General features: G+C 50.8%; 1 protein-coding gene across 1 annotated transcript in view; it reads right to left on the reverse strand.

The window, feature by feature from the left end:
• Positions 1–10867, reverse strand: part of LOC119974743 (sialic acid-binding Ig-like lectin 13) — a 39800-nt gene extending 28933 nt beyond the window's left edge. The window contains exon 1 of the mRNA XM_038813930.1: positions 10783–10867. The gene's annotated coding sequence lies outside the window, so the exon portion shown is untranslated. The remainder of the gene's footprint in view (positions 1–10782) is intronic.
• Between the last annotated feature and the right edge of the window lie 10927 nt (positions 10868–21794).

Consider the following 21794-nt stretch of genomic DNA (forward strand, 5'->3'; position numbering starts at 1 on the left):
AGTGCTGAGGGAGTGCTGCACTGTCAGAGAGTCAGTACTGAGGGAGTGCTGCACTGTCAGAGAGTCAGTACTGAGGGAGCGCTGCACTGTCGGAGGGTCAGTACTGAGGGAGTGCTGCACTGTCAGAGGGTCAGTACTGAGGGAGTGCTGCGCTGTCAGAGGGTCAGTACTGAGGGAGTGCTGCACTGTCAGAGGGTCAGTACTGAGGGAGTGCTGCACTGTCAGAGGGTCAGTACTGAGGGAATGCTGCACTATCAGAGGGTCAGTACTGAGGGAGAGCTGCACTGTCAGAGGGTCAGTACTGAGGGAATGCTGCACTATCAGAGGGTCAGTACTGAGGGAGGGCTGCACTGTCAGAGGGTCAGTACTGAGGGAGAGCTGCACTGTCAGAGGGTCAGTACTGAGGGAATGCTGCACTATCAGAGGGTCAGTACTGAGGGAGGGCTGCACTGTCAGAGGGTCAGTACTGAGGGAGGGCTGCACTGTCGGAGGGTCAGTACTGAGGGAGTGCTGCACTGTCAGAGGGTCAGTACTGAGGGAGTGCTGCATTGTCAGCGGGTCAGTGCTGAGGGAGTGCTGCAATGACGGAGGGCCAATACTTAGGGGCTGCTGCACTGACGGAGGGTCAGTAATGAGTAACTTCAGTGGAGTTTTAACATTAAGGAGAGAGTGTGGAAATATCTCTTCATGGAGTTGGTTTTGAAAAATATTTACAGGATGTAGGTATCACTGGACCAGCATTAATTACCCACCCCGAGTTGCCCTTGAGAAATTGTTTGCGGCTGCTTTCTTGTACTGCTTCAGTCCCAGTGTAGGTGCATCCACCGTGCTGTTTGAGAGGCAGTTCCATGATTTTGACCCAGTGACAGTGAAGGAGTGACTGGTATATTTCCAAATCATGACGCTGAGTGACTTGAAGGGGAATCTCCAGCTGGTGTGGTTCCCAGGTATCTGCTGCTCTTGTCCTAATAGGCGGCAATGGTCCTGGGTTTGGAAGGTGCTGCCTCAGGAACCTTGGTGAGTTACTGCAGTGCATCTTGTAGATGATGCACACGGCTGCCACTGTTCGTCAGTGATGGAGAGAGTGAATGTTTGTGAATGGGGTGGCAAACAAGCGGGGCTGCTTTGTCCTGGATTGTGTTGAGCTTCTTTTTAAAAAACTTTTATTGAAGACATTTTCAAATATATACATAACAAAGAATCACAAAAGCCAACTGTGGCAATGGGAAACAACACCCCACCTGGTTACACCCCCCCTCCCCCCAACAAATACTCCCCACTCTCCCAGCTGCCACCCTGGCACCTTTTCTAGTTTTTCACACAAACCCCCAGCCCAAACAGAAAAAACAAAACCCCTTCTCCGTTAACGACTTCATACCCCTTCAAGAAGTCGATGAACAGCTTCCACCTTGAGGTGAAGCCCTCCACTGCACCTAGAATGATGAACTTAATCCTCACCAAATACAAAAGCTCTGCCAAATCGCTGACCCATTTCCCTGCCCTCGGCAACTCTAAGTCCCGCCACGCAACAGAATCCGTCTCGGGGATATCAGGGGGGCAAAGGCCAACATGTCGGTCCCTCTGCCCACCTGTACTCCCGCATTGTCCGACGCTCCAAATATCGCCACCTCCAGACTAGGAGCTACCTCTACCCCCAAAATCTTTGACATTACATCCGCAAATCCCATCCAAACCCCCTCAACCTCGAACATTGCTCAAAACATATGGACAGGTATTCGCCACCCTCCCCGCGCACACCTATCTACCACCCCCAAAAGGAACTAACTCATCCTGGACGCCGTCATGTGGGCCCTTTGCCACTTTAAACTGGATGAGGCACATGGCGAGGACACATTAATCCTCCGCAAGGCTGCACTCCATATTCCAGCCCCAGAGCCCCACCAAGCTCCTCCTCCCACTTTCTCCTAACCTGCTCCAAGGGAGCACTCTCTATCTTCAATACCCTATATACCTGAGACCTTGCTCTCCCCTATCTCATCCTCGGACTGGGGTTTATCCTGCAGCACTGGGAGTGGCAGCATTGGAAACAAAGGCACCTCCTTTCCTCATGAAGTCCCTAACTTGCAGAAACCTGAACCCAATCCCTCTTGGCAACTCGTACTCCTTCTCCAGCTCCTCCAGGTCTGCAAACGTCTCTCCGACAAACAAACCCCCAAAATATTCTATCCACACCTGCCGCCACTCCCGGAACCTCGCATCCACCCTCGCTGCTGCAAACCCGATTATCGCAAATCGGCGCCCGCAGGGACATACCTTCCATTCCAAAATGCTGCCGACACTGGCTCCACACCCTCAGTGTTGATACCACCACCAGGTTCGTGGAGTACCTAACCGGCAAGAACAGAAAGGGCACCAACAACAGTGCCCTCAAACTGGTCCCCTTACATGAGGCCTCCTCCATCTGCCCCCAAACTGACCACTCCTGTACCGTCCATTTCTTAACCGTTGCGATGTTTGCTACTCAATTTTAGTTTTGCAAGTTTCTCAACTCTACTCCCCACCCCCACCCCCCTCCCCCCACCCCCACACACACAGCTCCCTCTCCAGGAACACCCTCCTAACCGACGGAGGCTTCCCCACCCACACAAACCTCAAAATCACCCCATTAATGTTCCTAAAAAAGGACTTGTCAGGAGGTTCTGGAACACAAACAAAAATTTTGGCAGTACTATCAGCTTTGCCTTCTTGAGTCGGCCTGCCAACGGCAAACGCAGCACATCCCACCTCTTAAAGTCCGCCTTCATTCCCGCCACCAGCCGCTCCATGTTCAGCCTGTGAAGTGGGCCCAACTCTGCACCACGTGTATCCCAAGGTAACGAAAACTCGTCCCTACCAATTGGAGTGGCAGTTTTACCAACCTCCTCTCGTGTCCCCAAGCATTCAATGGGAACTTTTACCAATGTTAAGCCCATACCCCGAAAAGTGGCCGAACTCCCCCAAAATCCCTATGATCCTGTTGAAGCTCCCAACCGGGTCTGAAATGTACAACAGGCAGGAGATCATTCTCATACAAAGAAACTTGATACCCGACCTCCCCCCTCTCACTCACCCCCCCACCCCTTCGAGCCCCTAAGCGTCATTGCCAACTGCTCAATCGACAGGGCAAAGATCAGTGGGGAGAGGGGGAAGCCCTACCTTGTCCCCTGGTGCAATTCAAAATATCCCGAGTTGACCTTGTTAGTCTGAACACTTGCCTTAAATGCCTTATACAGCAGCTGAACCCAGCCCACAAATCCCCGGCCAAACCCGAACCGCCCCAGTATGGCACTCCACCCAATCGAAAGCTTTCTCCGCGTCTATTGCCACGACCACTTCAACTTCTCTACCCACCGGGGGCATCATAATTACATTAAGTAACCTTTGTACACTTGGTGGCAGCTACTGCCACTTCACAAATCCCGTCTGGTCTTCACCTATCACTTCCGGAACAGAATCCCCTATCCGCATCGCTAGCACCTTCGCATCTACATTCAACAGCGAGATTGGGCGGTACAATCCACATTGCACTGAGTCCTTGTCTTTCATTAAAATAAGTGATATTGAAGTCTGAGACTGCAGGGGGGTGGGGGGGCTGGACGGGAGTGGGGGGGGGGGGGGGGGGGGGGGGGGACGGAGTTCTCCTCTCTCCATCAACTCATTATACATCCTGACTAGTAGGGGCCCCAGCTCTGACCCAAATGTCTTATAGAACTCAACTGGAAACCCATCTGGACCCAGGGCCATCTCTGCCTGCATCGACCCCAAACAGTCCATCACCTCCCTCAACACGATTGGGACCCCCCAGCCCCTGCACCTTCGCCTCCTCCACCTTTGGAAACTCCATCCCATCCAAAAGCCGTCTCATCCTTTCATCCCCACCGGAGGCTCCGAGCTGTACAATTTCCAGTAGGAAGTCTCAACAACCCCCCCACCCCCCCACCCACCTCCGGCCCTGATACCACCGTGTCCCTATTGTCTCTCATCCTCCCAATCTCCCTCACCATCGCCTGCATCCTCATCTGGTACGCAAACATCTGGTGGCTTTCCCCCCGTACTCATAAACCACCCCCACCCCCCCACCCCCACCCCCCCCCCCCCCCCCGACCCCCCCCCCCCCCCCACCCCAGACTCTATTCAATTGTCCCACCACCTTTCCCATGGACACCAACCCAGACTCCATCTGAAATCTCTGCCTCTCCTTTAGCAGCGCCTCCTCAGGCATTGCTCAGTAACTCCGGTTCACCCCAGAATGACCTTCACCAATCTCAACCTCTCAGCCTGCTCCACGCTCTCCTTCTGCGCCCGAATTGAGATAAATTCTCCACTTACCACCACCTTCAGTGCCTCCCACAGCGTAGAGGCAGAAACCTCCCCCATCTTATTTTGCTCCAATAATTCCGGATGGCCACCCTCACCCTTTCGCAAACTCCCTTATCAGTCAATAGCCCCACATCCATCATCCACTGCAGCAGCTAGGCATCCCCCTTTGCCAATGCAGTGCATGGTCTGACACCCCAATCACCGAATACTTTGATCCAACCAGCCCCACCATCACACCAGATCTAAGACAAAGAAATCAATCCAGGAGTATACCCGGTGCACATGTGAAAAATACGAAAGCATCTTCACCCTCGACCTCTCAAACCCCCTATGAGTCTGAAGGCCCCCCCCCCCCCCCCCCCCCCCCCCCCGCCGGTGCATTTCATAAACCCCAACAGCTCCTTTGCCATGGTGGAAACCTTCAGGAACCTAGGCCGCAACTGGTCCAACCCAAGATCCGGAACCGTATTAAAATCCTTCTCATTATTAGCCGGTGCGTGTCCAGGCCAGGAATCTTCACTAAAACCCACCTCAGAAATTCTACATTGTCCCAATTTGGAGCATATGCGTTCACCAGCACCATGGGCAACCCCTCCAACCTTTCACACACCATCACAAACCTACCGCCCGGGTCAGTCAGACCACCCACCTCAAAAACCACCCTCTTATTGATCAACACTGCCACCCTCTCGTCTTCATATTCATCCCCGAATGGAACACCTACCCCAGCCAGCTCTTCCTCAGCCTCGTCTGATCCCCCAACTTCCTCTCCTGAAGAAATAGAACGTCCGCCTTCAAATCCCTTAAATGCACAAAAATGCGAGACCTTTTAATCAGGCCATTCAAACCCCAAACATTCACATAACCAACCGGGTGGGGGGCTCTCTGCTCACCCCTCCCTCTCCGATCAGCCATAGCCCCTCTTTAACCAGCTCGCACAGGTCCACACCTTGCTCACCCTGGGCTCTCCCCAAGATGTCTGCTGCCATCTCCCCTTATTGAAATGTGCCACATGAACTCCACCCACATCGGCAGCCCCCCTACTCCCCTCCACCCCCCCCCCCATAAACAAAGAAAAAGAAAACCCAGCACTTCCCCTCCCCCACTCCCTCCACAGCTTGACCTCCCACTTCACGCACGTTAACTAGCCAACTAGCTAGCATGGTGGCTCCTAATCAAACTGTCGCCTACCCCCCTTTCTCCCAGCCACCATTCACTCGCACTTCCCCAAGACACCCTTTACCCCCACTTACCCACTCAGCATCCAAACACAGTAAGTACAACAATCTGCCCGGCGTACACACCCACAATCCCCAAAGTTCAATGCCCTCACACTACTCCCAGTCCATGGTCTCATAAATTCACTTACCTCCTCCAGTGAGTAGGTATCTGTGCCAGATGACAAATTCTCTTCTTTTTCTTTAGATTCCGCACTATGAACATTAACCTGTCTAGACGCCTGTTTGGCAGATTTAAATGCGAGTAATGATCTGCACTGAGCAGCAAAATAGTTTAAGTTGCCACATTGTGAGCATTGTTTTCCTCTGGCAGGTCATTTGTTTTGGAAGTGGGAGGTTCCACACCTTGAATACGTCATGACGTTGATGTCATTACGCACAACACATCTTCGCGCATGCGCAGATCGCCTCTCATCAGTCTCGCATTTTTTTCACAAACTGTGCATGTTCAGTGTTTGAGTCCGCGCCCGCAAGATGGCTGCCAACCGAAACGTGCATCTTCTTCAACTGCGACACCGCTTTTACACACTCAACCTCATGGTGGATTTTCGCGCCCATTTCATGGACATAATACTCTTGGTACTGATTCTTGCATTGTTGATGAGCAAGGCATTTTTCGATTGCTATTTCTAACGTTAAATCTTTTTGTCTCAGTAATCTCTCTCTCTGAGGTGCTCATCATTGATACCAAACACTATTTGGTCCCGAATTAAAGAATCATGCAGTGCTGGAAAGTTCCAGGATTGTGCAGCAGTCTTAGATCTGTTCCAAAGCTGTTGAACAATTACCCCTTGTTTTGTCATCTTTTTATGAAAAATTAGGCGTTCAAACGTCTTATTAGTCTGCATCTTACAGTGGTCGTCGGATTTACATCAAACTTCGTTTTGTCCTGACCCACAGAGTATTGAAGGGCAGCACGGTAGCATAGTGGTTAGTACAATCCAGGGTCCCAGGTTCAATTCCCGGCTTGGGTCACTGTCTATGCGGAGTCTGTATGTTCTCCCCGTGTGTGCGTGGGTTTCCTCCGGGTGCTCCGGTTTCCTCCCACAGTCCAAAGATGTGCAGGTTAGGTGGACTGGTCATGCTAAATTGCCCTTAGTGTCCAAAATTGCCCTTAGTGTCATGTGGGGTTACTGGGTTATGGGGATAGGGTGGAGGTGTGGGCTTGAGTAGGATGCTCTTTCCAAGAGCCAGTGCAGACTCGGTGGGCCGAATGGCCTCCTTCTACACTGTAAATTCTATGAAAAGAGTTGTAAATTTCTATTGCATTTTGACCAGCCATAGATAATAGCAGTGTAATTTTGCAAGCATCGTTGCATTAGTTAAATCAGTTGGTTCCAGGTAAATTAAATTTGAAATTGCTGTTTAAACAGCCACCAGTTTGAATTCAAATTACTGGTTATCCTTAGGTGTCGAGGAGCTTGAGTTTTGCCCATCAAGTCATTTGTCTTCGAAGGTCTTGTTTGTTGATGCTTCTCGAGTCGAATAGCTGCTGAGGTTTCTTCTTTTTCTGATCTTACTATATACCAGCCAAAACCTGGTACCATGTTATCGTTTCTTTTTGCTTTATGTTTCCAGAATGATCCGATGGTGTGATTCTCAAGAAACCACCAATCTTTAACTCAAAGCAAAATAGGTTTAATGAATAACGAATTAAATAATGTTAAGTTTGTTCGCTCTTACAGAACCACAACTAGTGAATAAGTAATTCAGAATAAAGTATTAATTATATTTTACAACACGTGCTAACTATGCTATCATCTCTCTGACACACCGCTGTCTAATCACTCCTGGTTCGAAGAGACCCAAGATCCTTTGAGTTGACATATTTATACATGAATCTAGTGCTGCCATCTAGTGGGTGTATTCTATATGTACATATCACTAAACAGGGCAGCCTTGACCTGATTCAACCCAGCCTGCCGCTTGGCTAACTCCGTAGCCAAGCCCTGGTAGATCAGCAAGTACACTTCCTTCCTCGGTGCACTTTCTCATCTCCTTCGCCCACCTCAGAAACTTCTCCTTATCAAGAAAACAATCCAATTGCACCACCATCGCCCTCGGCTGCTCCCCCACCTTTGGCATTCCCCTCAATGCTGTACGCTCGATCCAACTCGGGGGGGCTGGTCAAAGACACCCTCCCCCACCAAGTTCTCAAACCTATTCACTGCATACTTTGTGGCCTGCATTCCCTCAACCCTTTAAGGGAGCCCCACAATCGGGAAATTCTGCCTCTTGGAGCGATTCTCCAGGTCCTCCACCTTCACCCCCAGCCGCTTCTGCCCCTCTTTCACTAGCACCACCTCTGCCTCCAATGAGGCCAGCCAGTGCTCATGTTCCACCATCAACTTCTCCACCCTCTGGAGCACTGAACCCTGCACCTCCAGCCTCTGCTCCATCCTCTCAATAGCCGCCCACAGTGGCTCCACCACTTTAGCCAGGTCCTCTGAGGTTTCCTGCCTGTGCTGCTGCAACTTTGCATTCAAGAAGTCCACTAGTTGCTCAGTAGATCGCATGGGGGTGCAACAACATCCCAGATCTCTCCGTCACCTTTCCCTCTGTTGTACTTTAAAAGAACCTCCCGGCCAGACTGCTGCTCTTGCTCGTTACACTCCTCGTCTGATAAGCCATAAATCGGCCACATCGGAGGAGCACTTCTATCCCTCAGTGTTCACACACCTCACACCAGCAGACACCCCTAAAGTGGATGAAACAATTCGTCCTCGAGCGGAAACCACCAAATCATAGAATCATAGAAACGTTACAGCACAGAAGGAGGCCATTCGTCCCATTGTGTCCACAACAGCGCTAGGATACCCAGGTGCCCTTTCTAATCCCACCTTCCTGCACCTGATCCAGAGTCCTGTGGCTTAGAGCACTTAAGGTGAGTTGTGAAGAGCTCAATTTTGTCCTGAGTCCTGTGAGGAATATTTGTTTTTAAATTTAGAGTACCCAATTCGTTTTTTCCAATCGAGGGGTAATTTAGAGCGGCCAATCCACCTAACCTGCATATCTTTGGGTTGTGGGGGCGAAACTCATGCAAACATGGGGAGAATGTGCAAACTCCACACGGACAGTGACCCAGAGCTGGGATCGAACCTGGGACCTCGGCGCCGTGGGGCAGCAATGCTAACCATCCTGTGAGGAATATTCAGGCAGGAAGTAGTTGAAAAGCACTCTCTCTCAGCTCTCTCTCCCAGGCGATGTAAGAGGCCCCTAGCCAGATCTGTGGAAGGCATTCCTATTTAAAAGACGGCTGGCAATAGCCAGACCTGTTAAGGGGAACACTGGAATGAAAGACTACGAGCAAGTTTTCTCACCAGGTCTGGAACAGTTTCATCCTCTGCCTGAATGGCTGGGAAAAGCCAAGTCTGAGGACTATCTTCACAATACAGTCAGAGTCTCTGCGCAGAGATCAGACTAGCAGAAAAAGCTGTAAATCTCAGGTATGGAGCTCCAGTAATATCTCAGTGAGATAGGGGCTGCATCTGGTGGTCGAAGGATAGAATTGCACCAACATGAATCTGTGTAATTCGATGACCCAGAGGATCGCATTAGGAGAAGACGGGAGCTAGCAGAGACCACAACATCAGCAGCGAAGATTCAACTCAAAACCATTCCTTCAATTCCCATTTAATCCATCCCGCACCTCTGCACCATGTGTCTGGGTGCACGGTGGGATGGGGTTTGGGGAATAGTTAGCCCATTGTTCCGTTATTTCTATTATATGTTCATCTTTTACTCTTGTTCTAAGTAAACAGCTTGTTAACGTTTCACTCATAAATCTGTAACTCATTGGAGCAGTCAAGAGTTAAAGATCTCAGGAAAATACACAAATTATTGGTTAATTCACTTCTGTTGGGACTCCGGGGCATGTGGGGTTGGAACTGACCGTGCACCACTCACCCAGGGTGTCATAACACAGGGCAACACTCTCCCGACTGGATACAATTGTGCCACCACCTCTGCTGGGTCTCTCCTGCTGGTGGCACAGGACATACCCAGGGATGGTGATGGCGGTTTCTAGGATATTATCGATAATCTGATTCCGTGAGTATGTTTACATCAGGCTGTTGCTTGACTAGCCTGTGAGGCATCTCTCCCAATTTTGACACCAGCCCCAGATGACAGTAGGAAGGGCTTTGGAGGGTTGACATGGCTGGGTTTGCCATTGTCATTTTTGGTGCCCCAGTCAATGCCAGGTGCACCACCTGGTTTCATTTCTTTTTGTTCCATTTGTAGCGGTTGAATGGGTGTAAATTCCAGGAATGCGGCAGGAGGGAAGGGCTGAGAGGAGTGGCTTGGAATTGCTTTCGGAAGGAGCAATCACAGAGATGATTGGTTGAATAGCTTCCGAAATTGCAGTAACCACTTTCGTTCCGAGAATTTTTGTCAATCTCAGCCCCATCAGAATGTTTCTGGTAAGATGTAACGGTGGAAGAAAGAATTTGAGGAACAAACACTGTTTCTGAAAGTTTATATATTTAGTTCATCAAATTGAGAAGTTTGCATTTCATTTCATTTTTCTTTCTCATTCCCACTTCCTAATTTAGACAATGGTCAGGATTGCAGTAATTTGCACAGCACTCGGAGTGTTAGTACTGAGGGAATGTTGCACTGTTGGAGGGTCAGTTATGAGGGAGATCAGCACTGTCAGAGGGTCAGCACTGGGGGAAATCTGCTCTGTTATAGGGTCATTCCTGAGGGAGGTCAGTTCTGTCGGAGGATTGGTACAGAAGATGATCTGCACTTTCGAAGGGTCCATACCGAGGGAAATCTGCATTGTCGGAGGGTCAGTACTGCAGGAGATTTGCACTGTTGAAGGGTCAGTACTGAGAGAGTGTTGGACTGTCGGAGGCTCAGTACTGAGGGAGATCTGCACTGTGCGAGGATCAGTACTGGGAAATTACTACAATTGACAGTGTCAATACTCAGTAGTGTTGCACTGTGCATAGAGTGATAAGACTTTTAGGAAGAAAAAAAATGAAGAACGTGCATTTCTCTAGCACCTTTCACCACATCAGGACATCCCAAAGTTCATGTCTCTTCCTCGGCTCTTGAACTAGAAAGACGTTCTGTACGACAGACTTGAGCCTCAGACCCAGATATCAATACTAAGTGGAAACCGTTCAAAGGCATCAATCATTGGAACCTGTCTTTATAAATTTGCAACATCAACAAAGGACAATGTTGGTTGTAGAATTCCAATCATTATGTTACTTACCCAGCAGCTATCTGACTGCTCGCTTGTGGATTAATTTACGACACGCTCTTCCTGGTCTGAATGAGCTCTTCCTGTTCCGCTCCCTCTGTGTATTTAATTGGAAAGTGTTAATGCGTGACTGTGAGTCAAAATGAGGAAGTTATCACAGTGATGAAACAGCATTGTTCTCTCAGGAAGAAAATCCCACAGACTAATAACCTTTGAAATAAAAAATCCTCCTCACCTCTGTCTTACATGGGAGACCTGACATTTTGAATTTGTGCCCCCTTGTTCTAGATTCTGGGGGCGACAAGGGGTACAGTGGTTAGCACTGCTGCCTCACAGTGCCAGGGACCCAGGTTCAATACTAGCCTTGGGTGACTGTGTGGAGTTTACATATTCTCCCCGTGTCTGCGTGGGCTTCCTCCGGGTGTTCCAATTTCCTCCCACAGTCCAAAGATGTGCAGGTTACGTGGATTGGCCATGATAAATTGTCCCTTAGTGTCCAACGGTTAGGTGGGGTTATGGGGTTACAGGGAGAGGGTAGGGGATTGGGCCTAGTAGGGTGATCTTTCAGAGGGTTGGTGTCGACTCAATGGGCTAAATGACCTCCTTCTGCACTGTACGGATTCTATGGTTTCAGGACGAGGGGAAATATCTTCTCAGCATCCACCCCTCTTCAGACCACCTCAGAATCTCCTATGTTCCAATAAGATCACCTCTCATTCTTTTAAACGCCTGTGAGTATAGACCCAACTTGCTCAACCTTTCCTCATTAGATGAATCCCCTTCATCTCCGGAACCAGCCTAGTAAACATTCTCTGAACTGCCTGCAATGCAACATAGAGGAATAAGAGCGATAATATATGCAGCTGGGGTCAAGGCATTGGGGGCAACGGCTTTAGCTATGGATCTGCATGTCCAAGGCCTGGGGTATTCTGTGCAGGTGGGGTCCCAGGCACAGGACAGGGTTGCTGCCTCACAGGCAGCCAAGTGCCAGGGCCACCTGGTCGTTGCAGTGGCAATACTGAGCGTGGCCCAGTCATAGCAGACCATGGCTGAGAACATTGGCGACATTGGCCAGGTACTGGCCGACATGGTGCAGACACATAGTGAGGTGACCCAGTCCCAGAGGGAGATGGTGCAATCACTAGCTGATGTGGCGCAGTCCCAGACGGAGATGGTCCACTCTCTGTGCTCCATGGTCACAAGAATGCAGACCCTGGTCCAAACCTGGGCTGGCCTCCTTGCCATGCAGTGCGAGTTGTCAGGGGAGCCTCAGGGGATAGCTCCACTCGCACCTAGTCCCATGGAGTAGCCCAGGGGTCATGGGGCCCCCCGATGGAGGAGGAGGTGATGGGACCCGTTGCTGTGACTCCCGCAGGGGAGGTGCTGGAACACTGCAGCACTTCAGACTCCCCCTCCATCCTGTCTCTGGTGTATCTGGTGGGCAGCGGGCAGAGCAGGTTGGCACCACGACACCCAGGATGCCCGAGCAGCATCGGGGCCCATTCAGGCCCGGTCTCCCCAGAACACGGCCGCCAAGGGGGAACACAGGGCGGGAATCACAGCAGACTGCCTCCACTCCTACTGTACATTCTGGGGATTCACCAAGACGTAATGTTAGGGCCCGTAAGGCCAGGAGGCTTGACACCAATTAAGTTGGCACGGGTGCAGGGCACAGTTTAGCTGTATGGGCTGAGGCACTAACCTGTAAATTCCTTGTCACATTAAACACCCGTTCACACTGTTATAACCTGCCTTGGTGTTCTGTCAGAATGGTGTGGAGGCGGGCCGGTCTGGGCGGCCAGAGAGGAGATGCAGTGGTGGGGGAATGGGTGGACGTTGTGGGTTGCCTGGTCTCTCCACCTTTCCCACCCCCCTCTCCCCCACTCTCCACCGTCACCCCAGGGGTCCGATGGCACCGTGTGATGGAATGGCCAGCTCGCATGCAGGGACCACCCAGGTGGATGATGGAAAGTGTTACCGTGGGCAGGAGCTTATCGCAGATAATGGACCCTCCATCTAATGGACCAGATCCAGTGTTACTGCCAACCCAAGGCCTGCATCTGTAGTGTGGAGTGGTGTATCATGGAGGGGGTTTCAGGCGGGGGGAGGGTGTGGGGATGGGATGCGGTGCCCAGGTGTACGTGCTCCTGTCCAGTTTTCCCACCCCCGCTCCCCCACAGTCGGTGAACCTGGAGGCGATCAGAGCGCCCCATGTGCATTGGCCCAGGCCCACACAGAATGCCTGCTTCGGCCCCATGTCCTGCCCATCCTCCCCCTCCCCTGCATGCTCCTTGTTGGACGAGGCCTGGCGTTAATCCTCCTCCTCCAGTATGTCGCCCCTCTGCTGCGCGATGTTATGGAGGGCGCAGCAAGCCACCGCGGTGGGCGACCCTCTCAGCATCATACCACATCTTCAGGAGCCCGAAGCATCGCTCGATCATGCCCTGGTTGCAGCTTGGGCGTCATTGTAGCAGGTCTTGCCGTGGGTCTGTGGCCTACGGATAGGAGTCATCAGCCATGACTGCAGTGGATAACCTGTCACACAGGAGCCAAACACCCCAACCGGGGGGTACATCTTAAACATATCAGGACTGGTTGAGTGTGCCAGGATGAAGGCATCGGGCACACTTCCTGGGTATCGTGCGCAGACGTTTATGATGCGCAGCTGATGGTCACACACCAGCTGCACGTTCATCGAGTGGAACCCTTATCGGTTTATGTTGAGTGGTCTGTCATCTGCTGGTGCTTGTCGGGCGACATGCATCCCATCGATCACCCCATGGATCTGGGGCATGATAGCAATGGCGATGAACCCTGTTGCCCGGGCACCCTAGTGGGCTCGGTCCACATTGAAGTGGATGTATTGTGCCGAATGGGAAAATAGGGCCTCCGTGACGGCACGGACACACCTGTGCACCGAGATCTGTGAGATCCCGGACAGCTGCCCACTCGGCGCCTGGAAGGACCCAGTGCCGTAAATGTTCTGGGCCACTGGCACCTTGATGGCCACCGGGAGTGGGTGTCCTCCACCATACCCCCACAGTTCCAGGTGTGCCATGATCGTGCAGATATGTCGCACTGTCTCCCGGCTCAGCCAGAATCTTTAACGGCATGCCCGGTCCGGCAGGTCCTCAAATGACAGGCGCTGCCTGTACGCACGAGGTCTCATGCGGTGCCTCTGTGGCACCTGCTCCTACTCGGCCTGTTGGGCGACCAACACTACATCCTGGTTGGCTGCCTCTTGTTCCTCTGGGTCATGCTCCACTGCTGCCTGGTCCGCTGCTGCAGATTCCTCCTCCTCCCCGAGCAGCTCCATCTCGTACAGCCGCAGGACATCCCCCAGGGCTGCGGTTACCAGCAGGAAGGCCACCATTGTTGGTTGAATTCCAATATCCATTGGCTGCAGAGGGTGAAAGGCCGAAATGTTAGCATGGTCCTACCCTGTGCTCAACCAGGTCCGATGGGCTACATGGTGGTCCCGGCTGGCACCGTGGGCTCTGCTCCCGTGTTTTCCCTCCATCTTCGCACTTCCGGTCTCGTCATTGCCCGGCAACATGAGGACTCTAGCCCTGGCACCTGTCCCTGATGCCAGGGGTTGGATTGGTTTATTGTCACGTGTACACTGAAAAGTAGTATTCTGCGTACAGTCCAGATTGTTCAGACATGAAAAAAAACATAGAGCGTACATAAATACACAATGTAAATACACAGACACAGGCATCGGGTGAAGCGTACAGGAGTGCAGTACTACTCAGTAGAGAAGACGTGTGAAGAGATCAAATCAGTCCATAAGAGGATTATTTAGGAGTCTGGTAGCAGGGGAGAATAAGCTGTTTTTGAATTTGTCAGTGCGTGTTCTCAGACTTTTGTATCTCCTGCCCGATGGAGGAAATTGAAAGAGTGAATAACCTGGGTGAGAGGGGTCTTTGATTATGCTGCCCACTTTCCCAAGGCAGCGGGAGGTGTAGACAGTGTCAATGGATGGGAGACGGATTCACGTGATGGACTGGGCTGTGTTCACGACTCTGTAGTTTCTCACAGTGTTGGGCCGAGCAGTTGTCATACCAGGCTGTGATGCAGCAAGATGGGATGCTTTCTATGGTGCATCTGTAAAAGTCGGTGAGAGTCAATGTGGACATGCTGAATTTCCTTAGTTTCCTAAGAATGTATAGCTGCTGTTGTTCCTTGGTCACAGTGTCGACGTGGGTGGACCAGGACAGATTGTTGGTGATGTGCACCCCTAGGAATTTGAAGCTATTAACCATCTCCATCTCGGCACTATTGATGCAGACAGAGGTGTGTACGATACTTAGCTTCCTGAAGTCAATGACCAGCTCTTTAGTTTGGCTGACATTGAGGGAGAGATTGTTGTCGTCACACCACTCCACTAGGTTCTCTATCTCCCTCTTGTATTCTGAGTCATCGATGTTCGAGATCCAACTCACTACGGTCGTGTCATCAACAAACCTGTAGATGCAGTTGGAAACAAAATTCACCACACAATTGTGTTTGTATAGGGAGTATAGTAGTGGCTAAGTACGCAGCCTTGTGGGGCCGCAGTATTGTGGAGGAGGTGTTGTTGTTTTTCCTTAATGATTGTGGTCTATGGGTCAGAAATTCAAGGATCCAGTTGCAGAGGGAGGAGCTCGGTCCTAAGTTTTGGAGCTTTGATATGAGGTTGCCTGGGATTATGGTGTTGAAGACGAAGCTGTAGTCAATGAATAGGATTCTGAGACAGGAGTCCTTATTGTTGAGGTGCTCCAGGGATGAGTGTAGGGCCATGGAGATGGTATCTGCTGTGGACCGGTTGCGGCCGTATGCAAATTGAAGTGGATCCAGGCATTCTGGGAGTATGGAGTTGATGCATCTCAAGACCAACCCCTTGAAGCACTTCATAACGATCGATGTCAAGACCACCGGACAATAGTTAGAGTCAGCATGGATTAATGAAGGGAAAATCATGCTTGACAAATCTGTTGGAATTCTTTGAAGATGTAACCAGTACAGTTGACAAGGGGGAGCCAGTCAATGTGGTATATTTGGTCTCTCAGAAGGTGTTTGGCAAAGCCCCACTTCTCAGTGTCACCGCAGATGATTGTCACATGAGAGTTTCCAATCCTCACTCCCAAAAAAACACGCTTTCAAATCTTCCTGCAAAAAACCCTTTCCATCAGCCGTTTGCATTTAAGAATCCACTCCAGGTTTTCCAACTGGCCTTTCAAACAAAGCATCTTTTAACAAGGAGGCCAGCATCTGGCTTTCCATCTCTCCATTCAGGCTTCCTCTCTCGAGTTGCAACATGCATCCAAAATTCTACACAAACTCAGATACTCAGGGCGCGAATCTCCCAGAAAGGGAGAAATCGTAAGGCTGGCGTCAAATCCGGGCGGGTTTGACGCCAGCCTCCCCCTCCCCGACCGGGAACCGATTCTGGTCCCCGGTCGGGGCTAGTATGCCGCGGCCGTGAACTCCGGCATCGCGGGCTTAACGAATTTCGTTAAGCCCGCTTGCCAGAGTTTGCGACGGCTGACGCGTCACATGACGTCAGCCGCGCATGCGTGGATTGAAAGACTCCAACCCGCGCATGCGTGGATGACATCATCGCGCATTTGCGCGAAACCCGCGCATGCGCGGGCTGGGATGCCCCTCAGCCGCCCCGCAAAGTGATACAGCGGGGCGGCGGAAGGACAAAGAGTGCGCGGGAATCGGACCCGCTGCGATCGCGGGCCCATGGCACCCTTGGCACGGCCGTGGTACTGCCGTGCCAATCAGTGCCATGGTTGCCAAGATCGGGACTTTACGGCCGTTTTTATGAACGGCCAGACCAGGTGTGTTTGCCGTTCGTAAAAATGGCCGTAAAGGGCTTGGAATTCGGCCCATCGGCCAGCTGTGAATCGCTGCTCGCCGTAAAAAAACGGCGGCAGCGATTCGTGTCGGGAGTTGGGCGTGGGGGGGGGAGAATAGCGGGAGGGCGTCGGACTAGCGTGGCCGTAAAAATTTACGACCCCCGCTATTCTCCGCACCGTCGTGAGTGCGGAGAATTTCGCCCTCAGTCTCCAACAGAATACTATTGCTTCAAACACTGGGAATAAGGATACAACGTCTGATTTGGAGCGACCCTACCTCTGGACCAGAAACTCCGGGTTCAAGTCCAACGCCAGGACTTGTTGGCCACAGAAGGAGCGTTCATAACACGGCTCAACAGGCTGATGACCAGCTGAGAAATCCTTCCACCACTATTCCCCAAAGCAGGAAAAAAAGTGCGTGTGTGAAGATATACTTGAAGAACCACGGCCTCAGTCCTGATCCAGAAGATAATCTTTACACAAACTGATTTTGATGAGGGTCCAGTTACGCAAATGTAAAACTGAGAAAGAGTGAGACACACACAGTGTGGGGAGAACACAGAACATGAGAATCATTCAAAGTCCAATTTACCCTCCAAAAAACCACAGGAACTCATTCCCAAGAAATAGCTTGAAACCTCTTGATATAATCTGTTGAGACACCTTTGAAATGATCTTTCTGAGATGATTCTCTGTTATTTTCAATTTGTACAGCCTCTTTCAGGATTATCCCTTACTGTCGGAAACACCCTTCTCCCCATTCTGATCAGAAATGTCTTTAGATATTCTTCGATGATCCACCAGGACTGAACAGACAAATTCTATCGCTGCATATGAGTGAATTCTTATTTTGTCATTCACTTTCTTGTCAGTCAGTGTTTAGAGAAGTGTCGACTTCAGGATCAGTGGATAACTGGCCAGAGTAGATCGGTATAATTTACTCACAATTTGACCGTCAAACATATTTTCAGATATTTGAATTTTATAATTAATTCTTAAATATTAAAACTAACAGCAATTTAGGAAGCAAATAAACAGAGTTGGTTCGAGAATTGGGAGAATCTCTGCAGAGGAAAACAGGAGAAAACAGTGCCACCACTGGTAGGAAGGCATCATTACAATGTGACATATTTACGTTGACATTAGCAATGTAATTGTGAACAGAGGAAATTATAACATGTGAGGTGGTTGCAGATGTACCTTTTTCATTATGTCATGGATGAGTGAGACAGCTTTGAGTACAGAATGAGCTAAAGCTGCAATAAACAATCATTTTATCTTTCACTCTCAGGAAGTACAATGAGCAAATGGCTGAGTGGATGGGTTGAACTATGTGGTGTATTGCAGAGCACAGAGACCAACCTTCTGCTTCTGCTCTGCGTTTCAAGACCAGATTTCAACTGTACGTTTGTCTCAATGATAGTCACTAATTCACCTGCATTAATCTATAACATGTCATTCACTCTGTTAATCACAAGGTGATATAATGGAGTTTGAGTGAACTCCCCTCTAACTGTCCATTTACAGTGGAGGTCATTGAGCCCTCTCATGCCTGCTACACTGGAACAGGAGGAGGTCCATTCAGAACTTTGAGGCGGTTGCACAGGAATAAAGAGGTCCAATTCAGCTCCCACAAGCATGTTACACTGGATTGGAGGAGACCATTCAACCCACTCGAGCACTGGGGGAGCCCATTCAACCCCTCAGGTTTGCTACAGAGGAACTGGGGGAACCCATTGAGCCCCCTTGAGTTTGTTACACAGAATCACAGGATCGGTGTAATGCCATTCATTGAACACTTCCTTGTCACATTACTCTTTCCAAAGTGGATCACCTCACACTTTTCGTGGTAAAGGTCCATCAGCCATTTTTCTGCCCATTTGACCATCCCGGCCATATCTTTCTGTAACCCAAGACACTCAACTTCACTTTTAACCTCCCGACCAATCTTGGTGTCATCCGCAAACTTTCTGATCTTACATCCCGCATAGACATCTATGGCGTTTTTATGAATGACAAACAATAGGCGACCCAGAACAGATCCCAGTGGTAAGCCGCTGGGCACTGGCTCCAGCCACTAAAGCAGGCATCTGTCATCACCCTCTGTCTCCTACAGCTAAGCCAATTTTGAATCCACTCCGGCGTCGGGCCGCCCCAAAGGTGCGGAACCCTCCGCACCTTCAGGGGCTAGGACGATGCCGGAGGAGTTTACACCCCGCCGGCCAGCGTGGAAGGCCTTTGGCGCCGTGCCAGCTGGGGCCGAAGGGACTCCTCCAGCCGGCGCGGGTCCGCGCAAGCGCAGGAGCATCAGTGGCTGCTGACGTCATCCCCGCGCATGCGCAGGGGGGTTCACCTTCGTGCGCATTGCAGAGGCCTACATGGCCGGCGCGTAGGAATAGAGTGCCCCCACGGCACAGGCCAGCCCGCGGATTGGTGGGCCCCGACCCCAAGCCAGGCCACCATGAGGGCACCTCCCGGGGCCAGATTCCCCCGCGACCCCAAGAACCTCGGAGCCCGTCCGTGCCACCAAGTTCCGCCGGTAAGGGACTAACTCCAATTTACGCCGACGGGACCGGCATAGAACGGGCGGGAGTTCATCCCATCGTGAACCGGAGAATCACCGGGGGGGGGGCACTGCCAGTGGCCGCCGACTGGCGCGGCGCGATTCCCGCCCCGCCAAATCCCCGGTGCCGGAGAATTCGGCAGCCGGCGGGGGCGGGATTCACACCGGCCCTCCGGCGATTCTCTGGCCCAGCCGGGGGGGGGGTCAGAGAATCCCGCCACCTGTGTTCATAGCTGTGAACACCGAGACACTGGTCGAGGCGGATGTGGCACTCCTGAACCGGCAGCACCTCCTGAACTGGCAGCGCCTCAGGGCTCAGCTCTGCTCGCACCCCCATCTCATGGAGTAGCCCACAGGCCATTTGGCACCCCGAGGGAGGAGGAGGTGATGGGGCCCCTGCTGGTCACTGTCACAGGGGAGGTGGCGGGACACCACAGTGCCTCGGACTCCCTCCTCCTGTTCTGTCCCTGGCGCATCAGGTGGGCAGCGGGAGAACAGGGCGGCACCACTGACGTCACAGGAAAGCTGTGACCTAATTGGCTGATAGTGAACCTGTGCTAAATTTAAGAAATAAATACAGCAAAAGTAATTAATTAACTAAGTAGAGATGGTTGGGCAGGTGATGTGCTGTAGCTGCATGACGTGGGAACTGGCAATGACCACATCAGCAGCAAGTGTTTGTTGCTCAAGGAATTTCGGCTCAGAACTGATGAGCTGGAGTCTGAGCTTCAGGCACTGGCATATCTGGGAGGGGCAGAGTTACCTGGACGCTTTGTTTCAGGAGGCGGCAGATTAAGTACCTCAAATTTTGCAAGTTGCCAGGGACAGCAGGGTGTGAGGCAGGTAAAGGAATCCTGAATTTACTAATGGAGGAGCCTCAGCTCTTGACATTGTCCAACAGGTACGTGGTATGTGCTCCCTGTTTGGATGAGGAAAAGGACTGTCGGGAGGATGAGTTAGCCGACAACTGCCACAGGAGGCCATTCAAGTGGGGGGAACAAAAAGACAAGTGGTTGCTGTAGGGGATTCTATAATTAGGCGGATTGATAGCATCCTTTGCAAACAGGACCAAGAGTCCCGCGTGGTATGTTGCCTGCCTGATGCCAGGGTGAGGGACACCTCTTACTGGCTTTTAAAAAAAAATTTAGAGTACCCAATTATTTTTTCCAATTAAGGGGCAATTTAGCGTGGCCAATCCACCTATCCTGCGCATCTTTTGGGTTATGGGGGTGAAACCCACGCAGACACGGGGAGAATGTGCAACTCCTCACGGACAGTGACTCAGAGCCATGATTTAAACCCGGGTCCTCAGCGCCATAGGCAGCAATGCTAACCACTGTGCCACCGTGCTGCCCTCTCTTACTGGCTTTAAAGAATATTGGAGAGGGAGGGAGAGGATGCAGTTGTTGTGGTCCATGTTGGGACAAACAACATAGGCAAGACTAGGAAAGAGGGTCTGTTTGGGGGTTATCAGGAACTAGGAACAAGATTAAAGAACAGTTCCTCAAGCGTTATAATCTCTGGATTACTACCCGAGACATGTGCAAATTGGCAAAGGGATGAGAAAATTAGGGAAGTAAACACGTGGCTAAAGGAATGGTGAGAGAGGAAGGGGTTCCATTTCATAGAGCATTCGGATCAATATTGGAACAGGAGGGAGCTGTACCATTAGGACGGTCTCCACCTGGACTGATCTGGGACCAGTGTTCCAGCAGAAAGGATAAATAGGACTTTAAACTAGCAAGTGGGATGGAAGGGAAGGGTAAAGCTACAAGAGGTATAATGGTTAAAGGGAACCAAAACAGCAGGTTGGTATGTGAGGAGAAGGTAGAGGTTAATAGGATAAACAGGCAAGGCCAGTCCAACGACTACAGAGGGGAAACAAAACCTAAAAAATCAAAATGTAAGGAGACTGTGAGAGTGGAATTTGGGGATGAGGCTGAGTGTTGTCAGAGATTAATAAAGGAGGTCAGAATGTGTGAAAAGCAGAGTGCACAAGAAAATCCTGCAAGGGGAAGGCAAATCAGTAGGACATATTTAAAAACATTGGCCCGAAATGCACGCAGTATTCAGAATGAGGTCAATGAGCTAAGGACACAAATAGAGGCAAATGGGTATGATTTGGTGGGGATTACTGAAACACGGTTGCAGGAGGACCAGGACTGGGAGTAGATTGCCCAACGGTACTCAGCATTCCGAAAGGATAGACAGGCTGGAACAGGAGGTGGAGTTGCATTATTTGTTAAAGATAATATCAAAGCTGTGTTAAGAAATTATATCGGCACTAAGGGCCAAAATGTTGAATCGATCTGGGTGGAAATTTTTAAAAACGGGAAAACTCCTTTGCAAGACTAATTTACAGGCCCCCGAACAATACTTCAAAAAATGGGGCATAGTATAAATCAAGAAATAATGAGGGCTTGCGAGACGGGCACACCGGTAATCATGGGTGATTTTAATACTGACTGGATTAATTAAATTGGCAAGGGTAGCCTCAGGGAGATTTCATAGATGTCTGAGGGATTTCTCGGAGCAAAACATAATGGAACCAAATAGGGAGAAGGCCATTTTAGATTTAGTATTTTGTAACAAAGAAGGTTTGATAAATCATCTTG

Source organism: Scyliorhinus canicula, chromosome 12 (assembly GCF_902713615.1).
Source record: "Scyliorhinus canicula chromosome 12, sScyCan1.1, whole genome shotgun sequence".
Taxonomy (NCBI): Eukaryota; Metazoa; Chordata; class Chondrichthyes; order Carcharhiniformes; family Scyliorhinidae; genus Scyliorhinus; species Scyliorhinus canicula.